General features: G+C 41.3%; 1 non-coding gene and 1 pseudogene across 1 annotated transcript; both read right to left on the bottom strand.

The window, feature by feature from the left end:
- Nucleotides 1-1,235: 1,235 nt before the first annotated feature.
- LOC148555143 (small nucleolar RNA R71) lies at nt 1,236-1,343 on the bottom strand. The gene has a single exon (XR_015887981.1). It is a non-coding gene; the product is annotated as a small nucleolar RNA R71 (small nucleolar RNA).
- A 13,051-nt stretch (nt 1,344-14,394) lies between these two features.
- Nucleotides 14,395-15,385, bottom strand: LOC148555142 (uncharacterized; annotated as a pseudogene).
- Between the last annotated feature and the right edge of the window lie 351 nt (nt 15,386-15,736).

Raw genomic sequence — 15,736 nt, 5'->3', positions numbered from 1 at the left:
TTTAATTTTATATCATAATTTTCGAAAATAACATCATCAATTAATGTTTTGATTCAAAAATTTCAAGTTTGTTACTTGCTTGTTAAGAAAGATTCAAACTTTGAGTTCTAGAATCATATCTTGTGATTTCTTGTGAATTAAGTCATTAATTGTGATTTTAAAAATCAAATCTTTTTCAAAAACTAATTTCAATCATATCTTTTCAAAAATATCTTCTTATCTTATCTTTTTCAAAAATTTGATTTCAAAATATCTTTTCTAACTTCCTAACTTCTTATCTTTTCAAAAATTGTTTCAACTAACTAACTTTTTGTTTGTTTCTTATCTTTTTCAAAACTACCTAACTAACTCTCTCTCTCTCTCTCTAATTTTCGAAAATATCTTCCCTCTTTTTCAAAATTTCTTTTTAATTAACTAATTATTTTAATTTTTTATTTTAATTTTCGAAAACTACTAACCTTTTTCAAAAACTATTTTCGAAAATCACTAACTTTTTTTCAAAAATTATTTTCGAAATTTCACTTCCCTCTCTCATCTCCTTCTATTTATTTATTCATCTACTAACACTTCATCTCACCAAAAATTCGAACCCCCTCTTCCATTCGTGTTCGAATTTTCTCTTCTTCTACTTACACAGGGACCTTTATACTGTGGTAAAAAGGACCCCTATTATTATTATTTTTTCTGTCCCTCTTTTCCATATAAGCAGGAGCAAAGACAAGAATATTCTTGTTGAAGCAGATCCAGAACCTGAAAGGACTCTGAAAAGGAAACTAAGAGAAGCTAAATTACAACAATCCAGAGATAACCTTACAGAAATTTTTGAACAGGAAGAGGAGATGGCAGCCGAAAATAATAATAATGCAAGGAGGATGCTTGGTGACTTTACTGCACCTAATTCCAATTTACATGGAAGAAGCATCTCCATTCCTGCTATTGGAGCAAACAATTTTGAGCTGAAACCTCAGCTAGTTTCTCTGATGCAGCAGAACTGCAAATTTCATGGACTTCCATCTGAAGATCCTTTTCAGTTCTTAACTGAATTTTTGCAGATCTGTGATACTGTTAAGACTAATGGAGTAGATCCTGAAGTCTACAGGCTCATGCTTTTCCCTTTTGCTGTAAGAGACAGAGCTAGAGTGTGGTTGGACTCTCAACCCAAAGACAGCCTGAACTCTTGGGATAAGCTGTTCACGGCTTTCTTAGCCAAGTTCTTTCCTCCTCAAAAGTTGAGCAAGCTTAGAGTGGATGTTCAAACCTTCAGACAAAAAGAAGGTGAATCCCTCTGTGAAGCTTGGGAAAGATACAAGCAGCTGACCAAAAAGTGTCCTTCTAACATGCTTTCAGAATGGACCATCCTGGATATATTCTATGATGGTTTATCTGAGCTATCAAAGATGTCATTGGATACTTCTGTAGGTGGATCCATTCACCTAAAGAAAATGCCTGCAGAAGCTCAAGAACTCATTGACATGGTTGCTAATAACCAGTTCATGTACACTTCTGAGAGGAATCCTGTGAGTAATGGGACGCCTCAGAAGAAGGGAGTTCTTGAAATTGATACTCTGAATGCCATACTGGCTCAGAATAAAATATTGACTCAGCAAGTCAATCTGATTTTCCAGAGTCTGAATGGAATGCAAGCTGCATCCAACAGTACTCAAGAGGCATCTTCTGAAGAAGAAGCTTATGATCCTGAGAACCCTGTAATAGCAGAGGTAAATTACTTAGGTGAACCTTATGGAAACACCTATAATCCATCATGGAGAAATCATCCAAATCTCTCATGGAAGGATCAAAGGCCTCAACAAGGCTTTAATAATGGTGGAAGAAACAGGTTTAGCAATAGCAAGCCTTTTCCATCATCCACTCAGCAACAGACAGAGAACTCTGAACAAAGTACCTCTAATTTAGCAAACTTAGTCTCTGATCTATCCAAGGCCACTGTAAGTTTCATGAATGAAACAAGGTCTTCCATTAGAAATTTGGAAGCACAAGTGGGCCAGCTGAGTAAAAGGATCACTGAAATCCCTCCTAGTACTCTCCCAAGCAATACAGAAGAAAATCCAAAGAGAGAGTGCAAGGCCATTGATATTACCAAAATGGCCGAACCCAAAGAGGGAGAGGAGGATGTGAATCCCAGTAAGGAAGACCTCCTGGGACGTCCAGTGATCAATAAGGAGTTTCCCTCTGAGGAACCAAAGAAATCTGAGGCTCATCTAGAGACCATAGAGATTCCATTGAACCTCCTTATGCCCTTCATGAGCTCTGATGAGTATTCCTCTTCTGAAGAGAATGAGGATGTCACTGAAGAGCAAGCTGCCAAGTTCCTTGGTGCAATCATGAAGCTGAATGCCAAATTATTTGGCATTGAAACTTGGGAAGATGAACCTCCCTTGTTCACCAATGAACTAAGTGATCTGGATCAACTGACATTGCCTCAGAAGAAACAGGATCCTGCAAAGTTCTTAATACCTTGTACTATAGGCACCATGATCTTTAAGGCTCTGTGTGACCTTGGTTCAGGAAAAAACCTCATGCCCCTCTCTGTAATAAAGAAACTGGGAATCTTTGGGGTGCAAGCTGCTAAAATCTCATTAGAGATGACAGACAATTCAAGAAAACAGGCTTATGAACAAGTAGAGGACGTGTTAGTAAAGGTTGAAGGCCTTTACATCCCTGCTGATTTCATAGTCCTAGATACTGGGAAGGATGAGGATGAATTCATCATCCTTGGAAGACCTTTCCAAGCCACAGCAAGAGCTGTGATTGATGTGGACAGAGGAGAATTGATCCTTCAAATAAATGAGGACAACCTTGTGTTTACAACTCAAGGATCTCTCTCTGCATCCATGGAGAGGAAGCATAAAAAGCTTCTCTCAAAGCAGAGTCAAACAAAGCCCCCACAGTCAAACTCTAAGTTTGGTGTTGGGAGGCCACAACCAAACTCTAAGTTTGGTGTCAAACCCCCATATCCAAACTCTAAGTTTGGTGTTGGGAGGTCTCAACAAAGCTCTGCACATCTGTGAGGCTCCATGAGAGCCCACTGTCAAGCTATTGACATTAAAGAAGCGCTTGTTGGGAGGTAACCTAATGTTTATTTATCTAATTTTATTTTTGTTTTTCATGTTTTCTTATGTTCATGATCATGTGGAGTCACAAAATAAACGAAAAATTTAGAAACAGAATCAAAAACAGCGGAAGAAAAATCACACCCTGGAGAAAGCACCTGTCTGGCGTTCAACGCCAGAACAGAGCATGGTTCTGGCGCTGAACTCCCAAAATGGGCAGTATCTGGGCGCTGAACGCCCAAAATGGGCAGCATCTGGGCGATGAACGCCAGAATTGCACCCTGGAGAAGAGCTGGCGCTGAACGCCCAGAACAAGCATGGTTCTGGCGTTCAACGCCAGAAATGGGCAACAAATGGGCGTTGAACGCCCAAAATGGGCACCAACCTGGCGCTGAACGCCCAGAGTTGTGTGCAAGGGCATTTTACATGCCTAATTTGGTGCAAGGTTGTAAATCCTTAAACACCTCAGGATCTGTGGACCCCACAGGATCATCTCAGGATCTGTGGACCCCACAGGATCCCCACCTACCTCCACTCACTCTCTTCTCTCTTCTCAATCATCCTCTATTCCCAATAAACACTCTTCCCCAAAACCCTTCACCTATCACCTCCATCCCTCTTCCCTATTAACCCTTCACCACTCACATCCACCCACTCTTCCGCATAAACCTACCCAATAAACTCCACCTACCTTCAAAATTCAAAATCAATTTCCCACCCAAACCCACCCATATGGCCGAACCTTGACCCCCCTCCCTTCCCTATATAAAGCCTTCCATTCTTCTTCATTTTCACACAACACAACCCTCTCTTTCCCTTCTTGGCCGAAACACACCTCCCCCCTCTTCTCCATATTTTCTTCTTCTTCTTCATCTAATTCTTTCTTTTCTTGCTCGAGGGTGAGCAATATTCTAAGTTTGGTGTGGTAAAAGCATAAGCTTTTTGTTTTTCCATTACCATTGATGGCACCTAAGACCGGAGAATCCTCTAGAAAAGGAAAAGGGGAGACAAAAGCTTCCACCTCCGAGTCATGGGAGATGGAAAGATTCATCTCCAAAGCTCATCAAGACCACTTCTATGATGTTGTGGCCAAGAAGAAGGTGATCCCTGAGGTCCCTTTCAAACTCAAGAGAAATGAGTATCCGGAGATCTGACATGAAATCCAAAGAAGAGGTTGGGAAGTTCTAACAAACCCCATCCAACAAGTCGGCATCCTAATGGTTCAAGAGTTCTATGCCAATGCATGGATCACTAGGAACCATGATCAAAGTAAGAACCCGAATCCAAAGAATTATGTTACAATGGTTCGGGGGAAATACTTAGATTTTAGCCCGGAAAATGTGAGGTTGGCGTTTAACTTGCCTATGATGCAAGGAGATGAATGCCCCTACACTAGAAGGGTCAACTTTAATCAAAGGTTGGACCAAGTCCTCATGGACATATGTGTGGAAGGAGCTCAATGGAAGATTGACTCCAAAGGCAAGCCGGTTCAACTAAGAAGACTGGACCTCAAGCCTGTAGCTAGAGGATGGTTGGAGTTCATCCAACGCTCCATCATCCCCACTAGCAACCGATCTGAAGTTACTGTGGATCGGGCCATCATGATCCATAGCATCATGATTGGAGAAGAAGTAGAAGTTCATGAAGTCATCTCCCTTGAACTCTACAAAATAGCCGAAAAGCCCTCCCCTGGGGCAAGGCTAGCTTTTCCTCATCTTATTTGCCATCTATGTTACTCAGCTGGAGCTTTCATAGAAGGAGACATTCACATTGAGGAAGAGAAGCCCATCACTAAGAAAAAGATGGAGCAAGCAAGAGAGCCCATTCATGGAGCTCAAGAGGCACATGAAGCTCATGACCATGAGATCCCGGAGATGCCTCAAATGCATTTTCCTCCACAAAACTATTGGGAGCAAATCAACACCTCCCTAGGAGAATTAAGTTCCAACATGGGACAACTAAGGGTGGAACATCAAGAGCACTCCATCATCCTTCATGAAATAAGAGAAGATCAAAAAGCAATGAGGGAGGAGCAACAAAGACAAGGAAGAGACATAGAAGAGCTCAAGGACATCATTGGTTCCTCAAGAAGAAAACGCCACCATCACTAAGGTGGACTCATTCCTTGTTCTCACTTTCTGTTTTTCGTTTTCTTTATGTTAAGTGCTTATCTATGTTTGTGTCTTCATTACATGATCATTAGTAGTTAGTAACTTTGTCTTAAAGTTATGAATGTCCTATGAATCCATCACCTCTCTTAAAATGAAAAATGTTTTAATTCAAAAGAACAAGAAGTACATGAGTTTCGAATTTATCCTTGAACTTAGTTTAATTATATTGATGTGGTGACAATGCTTCTTGTTTTCTGAATGAATGCTTGAACAGTGCATATATGTTTTGAAGTTGTTGTTTAAGAATGTTAAATATGTTGGCTCTTGAAAGAATGATGACTAGGAGACATGTTATTTGATAATCTGAAAAATCATAAAAATGATTCTTGAAGCAAGAAAAAGCAGCAAAGAACAAAGCTTGCAGAAAAAAAAATAGGCAAAAAAAATAGAAAGAAAAAGAAAAAGCAAGCAAAAAAAGCCAAAAGCTCTTAAAACCAAGAGGCAAGAGCAAAAAGCCAATAACCCTTAAAACCAAAAGGCAAGGGCAAATAAAAAGGATCCAAGGCTTTGAGCATCAGTGGATAGGAGGGCCTAAAGGAATAAAATCCTGGTCTAAGCGGCTAAACCAAGCTGTCCCTAACCATGTGCTTGTGGCGTGTAGGTGTCAAGTGAAAACTTGAGACTGAGCGGTTAAAGTCAAGGTCCAAAGCAAAAAAAAGAGTGTGCTTAAGAACCCTGGACACCTCTAATTGGGAACTTTAGCAAAGCTGAGTCACAATCTGAAAAGGTTCACCCAATTATGTGTCTGTGGCATTTATGTATCCGGTGGTAATACTGGAAAACAAAATGCTTAGGGCCACGGCCAAGACTCATAAAATAGCTGTGTTCAAGAATCATCATACTGAACTAGGAGAATCAATAACACTATCTGAACTCTGAGTTCCTATAGATGCCAATCATTCTGAACCTCAATGGATAAAGTGAGATGCCAAAACTATTCAAGAGGCAAAAAGCTACAAGTCCCGCTCATCTGATTGGAGCTATGTTTCATTGATAGTTTGGAATTTATAGTATATTCTCTTCTTTTTATCCTACTTGATTTTCAGTTGCTTGGGGACAAGCAACAATTTAAGTTTGGTGTTGTGATGAGCGGATAATTTATACGCTTTTTGGCATTGTTTTAAGTATATTTTTAGTAGAATCGGGCTACTTTTAGGGATGTTTTCATTAGTTTTTATGTTAAATTCACATTTCTCGACTTTACTATGATTTTGTGTGTTTTTCTGTGATTTCAAGTATTTTCTGGCTGAAATTGAGGGACTTGAGCAAAAATCAGATTCAGAGGTTGAAGAAGGACTGCTGATGCTGTTGGATTCTGACCTCCCTGCACTCAAAATGGATTTTCTGGAGCTACAAAACTCAAAATGGCGCGCTTTTAATTGCGTTGGAAAGTAGACATCCAGGGCTTTCCAGAAATATATAATAGTTCATACTTTGCCCAAGTTTAGACGACACAAACTGGCGTTCAATGCCAGCTCTCTGCCCAATTCTGGCCTCCAGCGCCAGAAACAAGTTGCAAAGTGGAGTTCAACGCCCAAAATGGCACAAAAGCTGGCGTTCAACTCCAAGAATGACCTCTCCACGTGTAGACTTCAAGCTCAGCCCAAGCACACACTAAGTGGGCCCCTAAAGTGGATTTATGCATCAATTACTTACTTCTGTAAACCCTAGTAGCTAGTTTATTATAAATAGGACTTTTTACTATTGTATTAGGCATCCTGGATTGTATTTTTGATCCTGTGATCATGTTTTGGGGGCTGGCCATTCGGCCATGCCTGGACCTTTCACTTATGTATTTTCAAACGGTAGAGTTTCTACACTCCATAGATTAAGGTGTGGAGCTCTACTGTTCCTCAAAGATTAATGCAAAGTACTACTGTTTTCTATTCAATTCAACTTATTCCGCTTCTAAGATATTCATTCGCATTTCAACCTGAATGTGATGAACGTGACAATCATCATCATTCCCTATGAACGCGTGCCTGACAACCACTTCCGTTCTACCTTAGATTGAATGAATATCTCTTGGATCTCTTAACCAGAATCTTCGTGGTATAAGCTAGATTGATGGCGGCATTCATGAGAGTCCGGAAAGTCTAAACCTTGTCTGTGGTATTCCGAGTAGGACTCTGGGATTGAATGACTGTGACGAACTTCAAACTCGCAAGTGCTGGGCGTAGTGACAGACGCAAAAGGATAGTAAATTCTATTCCAGTATGATCGAGAACCTCAAAGATGATTAGCCATGCAGTGACAGCGCATCGGACCATTTTCACAGAGAGGAATAGGATGCAACCATCGACAAGGGTGATGCCTCCAGACGATTAGCCGTGCTGTGACAGAGCATTTGGACCATTTTCCCGAGAGGATTGAAAGTAGCCATTAGCACCGGTGACATCCTTACAAAAAGCCAGCCATAGAAAGGAGTAAGACTGATTGGATGAAGACAGCAGGAAAGCAGAGGTTCAGAGGAACGAAAGCATCTCTATGCGCTTATTTGAAATTCTCACCAATGATTTACATAAGTATTTCTATCCTTATTATATTATCCTTTTTCGAAAACTCCATAATTATTTTATATCCGCCTGACTGAGATTTACAAGGTGACCATAGCTTGCTTCATACCAACAATCTCCGTGGGATCGACCCTTACTCACGTAAGGTTTATTACTTGGACGACCCAGTGCACTTGCTGGTTAGTTGTATCGAAGTTGTGACAAATTATGAATTAAGATTAGAGCACCAAGCCTTTGGAGCCATTACCAGAGATCACAATTTCGTGCACCAGAAAGCTCACCCCTAATTGGGAAGGCCCATACAGAATCAAGGCTGCAATCGGAAAGGGAGCATACAAGCTCGAACGACTTAACGGCGACGAAATCCCGAGGACATGGAACGCCACCAACCTACGACGATACTACACTTAGACTAACCCCCCTAGGTCATCCCTTATTTTGTTTTCCTCTCTATTTGTTTCCCCTCTTTGTTACATTTTACTTTTCCTATTTACAGTAACTTTTTTCCTTAAGTGTCAATCTCGGGTACTCTTTCCCGCCATAAACGGAGGGTTTTAACGAGGCCCAACCATCAATAAAATTCCATTAAGCTATCCTTTCTTACTTTGTTTTTCCTAAGTACGGAACAAAAACACGGCCACAATTGGGGGACCGATCACCCCCCGGGCCCGAGATACGGATATCCACAAGAAATCGACCTCACGACGGTCCGCTCACCCCAAACAAAGGGAACAAATAAAAAACCAAAAAACAAAATGACTTAAAACGGAATATACAAAAAAGGCCCGAACGGCCCTAACGACATAAAACGAAGTTCAAATCAAAACCACAAATTCACAGTTACACGGCAACACGGCCAAAAACATAAAAACATACAATCAAAAGAAGTCATAAATCACAAACTACTCGAGGTCGACAATCTTGCCATCACGGACGGTCTTAAAAGCCCCCATCACAGACACGTCCGCTCCAGGCGCCAACACCAAAGCCTGAGCTTTCATCGTCTCCTCGGTAGCAGCAACAGCTTCCTTCACATCGGCAAGCAACACAGCTTTTTCCTCTTTTAACACTACGACTTTCGCCTTCAAACCATCCACCTCATCCTTCAGCGTACCGACATCGTCCAAAAGCACGGCTGCCCGGGACTCGGCATCCGAAGCCTTCCTCCGCTCTTCCCCAAGTTGAGACAAAAGAGAAGTCTCAACTTCGGAAAGACGAAGGATCTCAGCACCAGACTCTTAGGATGACTTCACTGCTCGCTCCCTCGCCAACTCGGCATCCGCAAGCAATCCCTTCAACCTCGCCACCTCGGCCTGAGACTGACGAAATTTCTTGTTCAGAAGGCCCACCTGAGCCAACACAGGCTCGACCTTCCGAACGATCACAGCAGAACGAAGAAGGGAACGGTAAAGGGACTTAGCCTGAAAGGTCACATCACACTCACGGAAAAAATCCTCCGTGCCGGGCATAAGGTACTTATCGATGAAGGCCGGAGCATCAAAACGACAATCCATCACCGACGGGACCACGCCCTCCCCCTCTACCATATTCTCACTATCATCATCCCCCAACCGCTTTCGCTTCCGGGAATCACCCTCCGGCGACACCACAACCACATCATCCTCAACCCCCTCACCCCAACCTGACCCTTCGGTGCCACCTCCAGTCAAGGTGAGATCCTCAGAAACATTTCTCGTGTCATTAGTAGGTCGTGAGGTCGGAGTAGAAGGGGTACTGCCAAAAGGAGTCCCCTGAGACAACTGAACTTTCAATCTTGCAAGAGTCGTCAAACCCCCAGCCATCTCAACTGCGAAAAAGATCAAAAGAAGGAAAACGCATAAGCACCCAACTCAGAACTGAAAAAAAAAGGGCTCACACACCAACATAGGTTCGACAAGCGACCGGGTCACCCATCACGTCCCCGGGGTTTAGAGGACGCTCCCCAAACAACTGCCACAAAACAAGGGAGACATCCCGATCCTCCGCAGTCAAGAACTCCTGCGTCACCCGAGTAAGAACAGACGGCCCCGCCCCAAAATTCCAGTACGTGGGGAACCACCGCTCACCCTCCAACGTCAGCCAGAACGGATGATGCCCCCTCGCAGGACGGACTTTGAAATACCCACTCTTAAACCCATGAAATGAATCTTCATACAAACCGAAGACCCGACGATGAGGCTGAGCCCTAAAAGACATATACCCCTTCTTGTGCTTCCCCTCCTTAGTAGGAAGGGTGCACAAGAAGAGGAAAAGGAACACATTCACAGACACCGGAAGCTCCAGGAACTCGCACACGAGTTCGAAAGTCCGGATCGCCGCCTACTATTCGGATGCAGCTGAGACGGCGCCATGGAACATCGACTCAACAACTCCTGAACGAAAGGGGAAAAGGGCAACCGCACGCCAAGACGGGTGAACATTGCTTCGTGCACCCATAACTAATCCGGAACGGTCGGTGAATCCAAATTGGTATAACAAACCCTCTCGTCAACCCCCGGAACGGAAAACTCATAATGAGATTCGGCGTCACCGCCCCGCAAACAGCCCCCTCATCACGAAGCCGCTGGAGGTCCGCCTCCCTCATCCGCGACGGTATCCCCCACACATCGCTGGTTACCCAGGAGTAAAGGGCAGGGACGCCCCCCGCTGGTATCACCGGAGCCCTCACACCCTCGGTCCTTCGACGCGCCATACCTAAAACATCGATGAGCACCACCATCAGCCTAAACCAACACGGCAGAAAACGGCAAGGGAAAACTCAAGCAAATGCCACTACCCACTACCAACCACACAGCGGTGCTCATCCCCTCTACGAAACCCACCACCCAAAAGAGCCGAAACACCATACACAAAAAGACAACCCCAGTCCACACTAAAATCACAGAAATGCAAAAGCAGATAAGAATACCATAACTGCAAAATAAGCAAAGGAAAGAGAAGGCTAACCTGATAATGCGAAGCAAAAGCCTGAAGAATGCTGGAAACAGAGAAGCAAGAACACAACCAGAAACACAGAACAACACCAGAATAGAGGGAAAACTACTCTCGAAAGCCTAAGAGCCAGGAAAAACAACAAGGAAAAGGAAAAGGGGAACCAAAACGGTTTTTAAACCCAAAAGAAAAAGACGAAAATGCCCCGAAAAATAAAGGTAGCGCAGAAGGGCAAAAATGGGAAATTTTCCCTTACAATAAATGCCCCTTCGGGAAACCAAAAAGCACGCCTCGAAAAAATTGAATGGGCGCAAGGAAACGGAAGGTTCGCACCAAACGAACGGCACGGAAGACGAACCAAGCCCAAAACCACAAAAAAACTGCTACCGGGACGCCGACAACACAACATCTATCGAACGACCCGATGGAACGGCTAAGCGACCAAAACCATTCCTCTCAGCGACAGAAACCGACCTTGATCGTCCTCCCGTTGCGGGGGCAACTGTTACAGATCCAACCTACGGATCCTACACCTGGAATAACCCCGGACCCGGTCGCTTAGATCCAAAACCCACACCACCACTCAAAGGGTCCGAAACCGGCCCAATAAGAACTCCTAACCAACTTTCGAATTCAAATGTCTCCCTTATCTTAGCCAAACAAGATAAGATAAGATATTCACCATCACCTATAAATAGAGGACCCAGGTCCTCCAGGTATTCATTCATTCCTCACACCTTCTACCTCTTAGATCCATTCTGACTTGAGCGTCGGAGTGTCTTTGCAGGTACCACCCCCATTGCTCTAGTCAGATAACCCGACATCCGCCTCGACCCGCAAGTTTTCGATCCATCTCTCAACCCGTACCGGAGACATCCAGTACACAGACAATATATATATATATATATATAGCATGTTTGGTTGTTAAAATACTAATAAAGAGATATAAAACGTATTTGTCATTAAAAATAAATTTTATTTATTACGTACCATGATGAAGGTGATAACAATAAAAGTATAATTTTAAAAATTTTAATAATTTTAAAAGGATAAAACTATAATTAAAAATGTATATCTCATATTTACTAGTAATATGTGTGTGTAAACATTTTAAAAGGATAACATTGTAATAAAAATATGTATCTTACAAACCAGTGGTGTGTGGGCGCATGTGTCTCGTAGTAAATATACCGTTAACTTGAATCAAACTTAAAATATAAATAAAAATATTATTTATATATTAACATCAGTTACTATATATATATATATAGTTTAACTTATTTTTAATATATATTTTATATTTTAAAATATTTTATATTTATAATTAATTTTAATGATTGATTTTATTATATATATAATATGATTGAAATATAAAAATGACATATATAATAAACCAATAGAAAATACGTAAGCTACGCATCCCACATTTATTTTTCTAGGAAGTTAGTTTTTTTATTACATTCTTTTCTTAAAACAAAAAATGAAACCTGATTGCTTACTGCTAATCATCAACAAAGGTTTCTTCTGTGTACCACGATCACCATAGAACTAGTAGGGCTAACTTCAATAATTGCAGCATGGTTGGAGACTACTTGGAGTTAATAATTTAATTAATGGTGATGAAGTGTTACGATATTGGTTCAAAGTCATCGGATCAAGAACTCTTCCGGCTCAACATGGTGGTTATACAGAAAGATATCAAGATCTGACATTGGTCCAATTTAAGGAGAAAATAAAATGGTCAAGGTCGTACTGTTGTTCGATTATCCTACCCAAATTGGGGCACAAGTAGTCAAATACGCTAGCTAACCCACTACGCACAAAACTTCTCTCCAAAATAAGCTCAACATGCATAATTACCGATGTGTCTTAATCCACAAGCCTGCCCGGCCAGGGTTCATATTATGCAACTTATGACAGAAAAAAAAATTAATAAAAATATTTGAAAAATGATAAAAATCAATCTAAATCCGTCTAAAAATTATCTTATTTTATATTTTTAAATGTAAAATATATTTTTAAAATATATAATTAAAAAGTTATGTTTGAAATTTTATATTTTTTGATAAAGTTGTGATTTATTCAAATGTTCTAACTTATTAAATAATTGTATCTTTTCAAAAAGATATTTTTTTATGATAAATCTTTTTAGGTCACTTTTTAAAAAGGGTAAACTATTATTTTGGTCCCCTACGTTTGAGGTGAATTCTATTTTAGTCCCCAACGTTTAAACTGTTCTATTTAAATCCTAAAAAGATTTGATTTGCATCAATCAAGTCCTTCCGTTAAGTGGGTGTCAAATTATTGACGCCGTGTCCGACGTGACAAAATTGGCAGTTTGGCTGTAGTTAACAGTTGGAATTGGAAGCAGGAAAAAAAAAGGAAAATAAAATGCAATCCGGTCCAATAAATAAACCCTAATCCCCAAAGTTGATGTTCTTCGTCTGTTGAGAATGGCTACCCAATCGTCCTCCCAAGGTTCGCGTAGCAGCACCAAGAGTCGTGGGAGAAGGAGGACTTGCTTCTGTGGAGAGAGACCGGTATTGCGCACGTCATCTACAGCGGAGAATCCAGGAAGAAGATTCTGGGGCTGCGTCAACTTTCAGGTGAGTCTCATCTTTTCTGTCTCTTGTTTGAAAATAGCATTGGGTGTTAGTGTTTGAAGGATCTGAAGTGTTTGGTGTGTTCGTGCTGGTGTGTTCGTGTTGGTTTGGTTGAGAACAGATAGGAGATGGATGCGATTATTTTGCTTGGGCAGAGCCTGAAGGACAAGATCCACAAATTCAAAGACTGAAGAACAAAGCAAGCTCGTTGAAAGAAGAACTGCAGAAAGCTGAAAGGAAATTTGCATTGGCACTTGGTGTTAGAATTTTTGGATGGACACTGGCTGGGCTGCTGCTATGTGATCGACTTAATTGAGGTTTAGGAGGTTAGCATTTTGTTTATTTTTGCCATTCTGTTGTTGTCCCCTAGTTTGTAGGGAATGTCAATTGTTTAGGGATTGAAAAAATTGACATACAGTTGGGTGATAACAGTGATGTAAAGAGAATGAAATTTTTTTGTGGCTGTGTGTGTAAAGGCATTTGCTATAAACATTGTAAGGTTTTTGACTGAAATGAATAGCAATGAGTTCCTGTATTGACATACATTATTTGGCTCTGTACAAGTTTATTTTAGTTTCATCTACTAATAAATACAAGGCTTAATTTGCCAATTGACATAACTTTGCTGCTGAAAATTCATGTAATTCATTAGATAATGGAGAAGTCTTAAAGTAGCTTCTCTTAACCATAACAATATCCAAACAAGCCTTAAATATAACCATGAAAAGGTAACAACACAAAAGAGATCAACATGACAGTTGTAGTCTTAAAGTAGGGTGTCTAAAGTATCACAGGGACATTAGCCCTTGGTCATTGACAGATTCATTACAAAACAGATGGAATCACTAAAATCTACTATGTTCTTCATCCCAATGCCTTCCAGGCCCTAGGTGGTGTTTTTGCCATGAACCTCAGGGTCCTCCTTGATGGGCTAGTGACTGTTGTTGTTGATGGTTGTGGTTGACTGGACTGCTGCTGCATCTAGCTCTCTTGGATGATGTCTGTGACTCCTGGCTTCCTCCAACTTGTGTACTGCTCTTCCTCTTTGGCTGAAGTCTTGTTGCTGGTTGTGTTGTTGTCTTGGCAGGGATCTTGTTGGATTTTAGAGTCCTAGTTGTGCCAGCCCCTTTCTTGGCCCCTTTCTTGGCTTGTGCAGTTGCATCTGCTATAAACAGTAACAACAAATTGGGTTAATGGGACAGTATCAACATTCACATGTAAGGAATTGTAATCAAATTGACAATAACAACTTTACCTTTTTTGCTCCGGCCTCCATCTTACGTTTTGTAGGGCAGGTTCTTTTGTTGTGACCAAGTGCAAAACAATATGAACATTTTTGTTGTTGTCCAGTCTTGGCTAACTTAGACAGTGGTCCATTGTTGTGTGGCTCATCACCAGTCTTGTTCCTCCTCAGTTTTGGGCACCCCTAAACACTGTGGCAGCACATCATCATTCTCAGTCCGGGACCAGAGATTTGGTCCATTCAGTGGGTAGATTACATGTTGGTAGCAGTCCACGTAGGTCTCTTTCCTATAACACTTGTTCACATAGTTCTTAACATCTAGACACATTTTCCTAATGCAACTCATGGCATGCTCACAAGGGTAACCTGTTAGTTGAAATTTTCTATAGGAGCACTCATGTAAATTTAAGTCCACAACAAACTTGGCTCTATTACCCTTACTGCTAGACACTTCATATTTGTCCCTACCAGCATATATGGCCAGCCACTCCCCACCCTTATCAAACTCCCTTTCAATTTTCTTGTTTATTTTTGGCAATATTTCTCCGGCATATGTGACTATACTTTGTCTGTTATCAGACCACCTATTCATTAGATAAACCCTAATGTCTTCTAGCATGGACACAATCGGTTTCTCTCTAGCCTCTACAATAACAGAGTTAAAACACTCACACATATTGTTAACAAGTGTATCAACTCTAGGAAAATAATTAAACCTGGACTTGCTCCAATACTTGGCAGGGATCTCCATGAGATGATTATAAGCTCCTTGATCAACCTGCTGAATCTCCTTCATCCTCCTCTCCCATTCCTGGACATATGTTGCCTTTGCAGCCTTCCACATCATCATCTTTAGCTGAACACCTGGGAACCTTTTTCTGAAGTTGCTATATAAGTGCCTGACACAAAACCTGTGGTCTATGCCAGGCAGCAACTCATCAAAGGTTGGGATCAATCCCTTTGAAGCAGAATTTAAAAACATCACCAGTCAATAACAGCAAGACATAAATTAAAGAAAGAATTAATTACACAAGTTTAGGTTGAGAGTTACCTTTTGTTGGTCGCTCATGAATGTACACCATCTGATCTTATCAACTCCCAAATCATCACACTGATTCAACAAAAACCATTTCCACGAATCTTTCGTCTCTGCTTCAACAACAGCATAGGCAATTGGCAGAATCTGATCATTGGGGTCCTA

Source organism: Arachis ipaensis, chromosome B6 (genome assembly GCF_059453495.1).
Source record: "Arachis ipaensis isolate K30076 ecotype BB chromosome B6, ASM5945349v1, whole genome shotgun sequence".
Taxonomy (NCBI): domain Eukaryota; kingdom Viridiplantae; phylum Streptophyta; class Magnoliopsida; order Fabales; family Fabaceae; genus Arachis; species Arachis ipaensis.
Note: the sequence above shows the minus strand (reverse complement) of the source record. Positions and strands in the feature narration are given on the sequence as shown.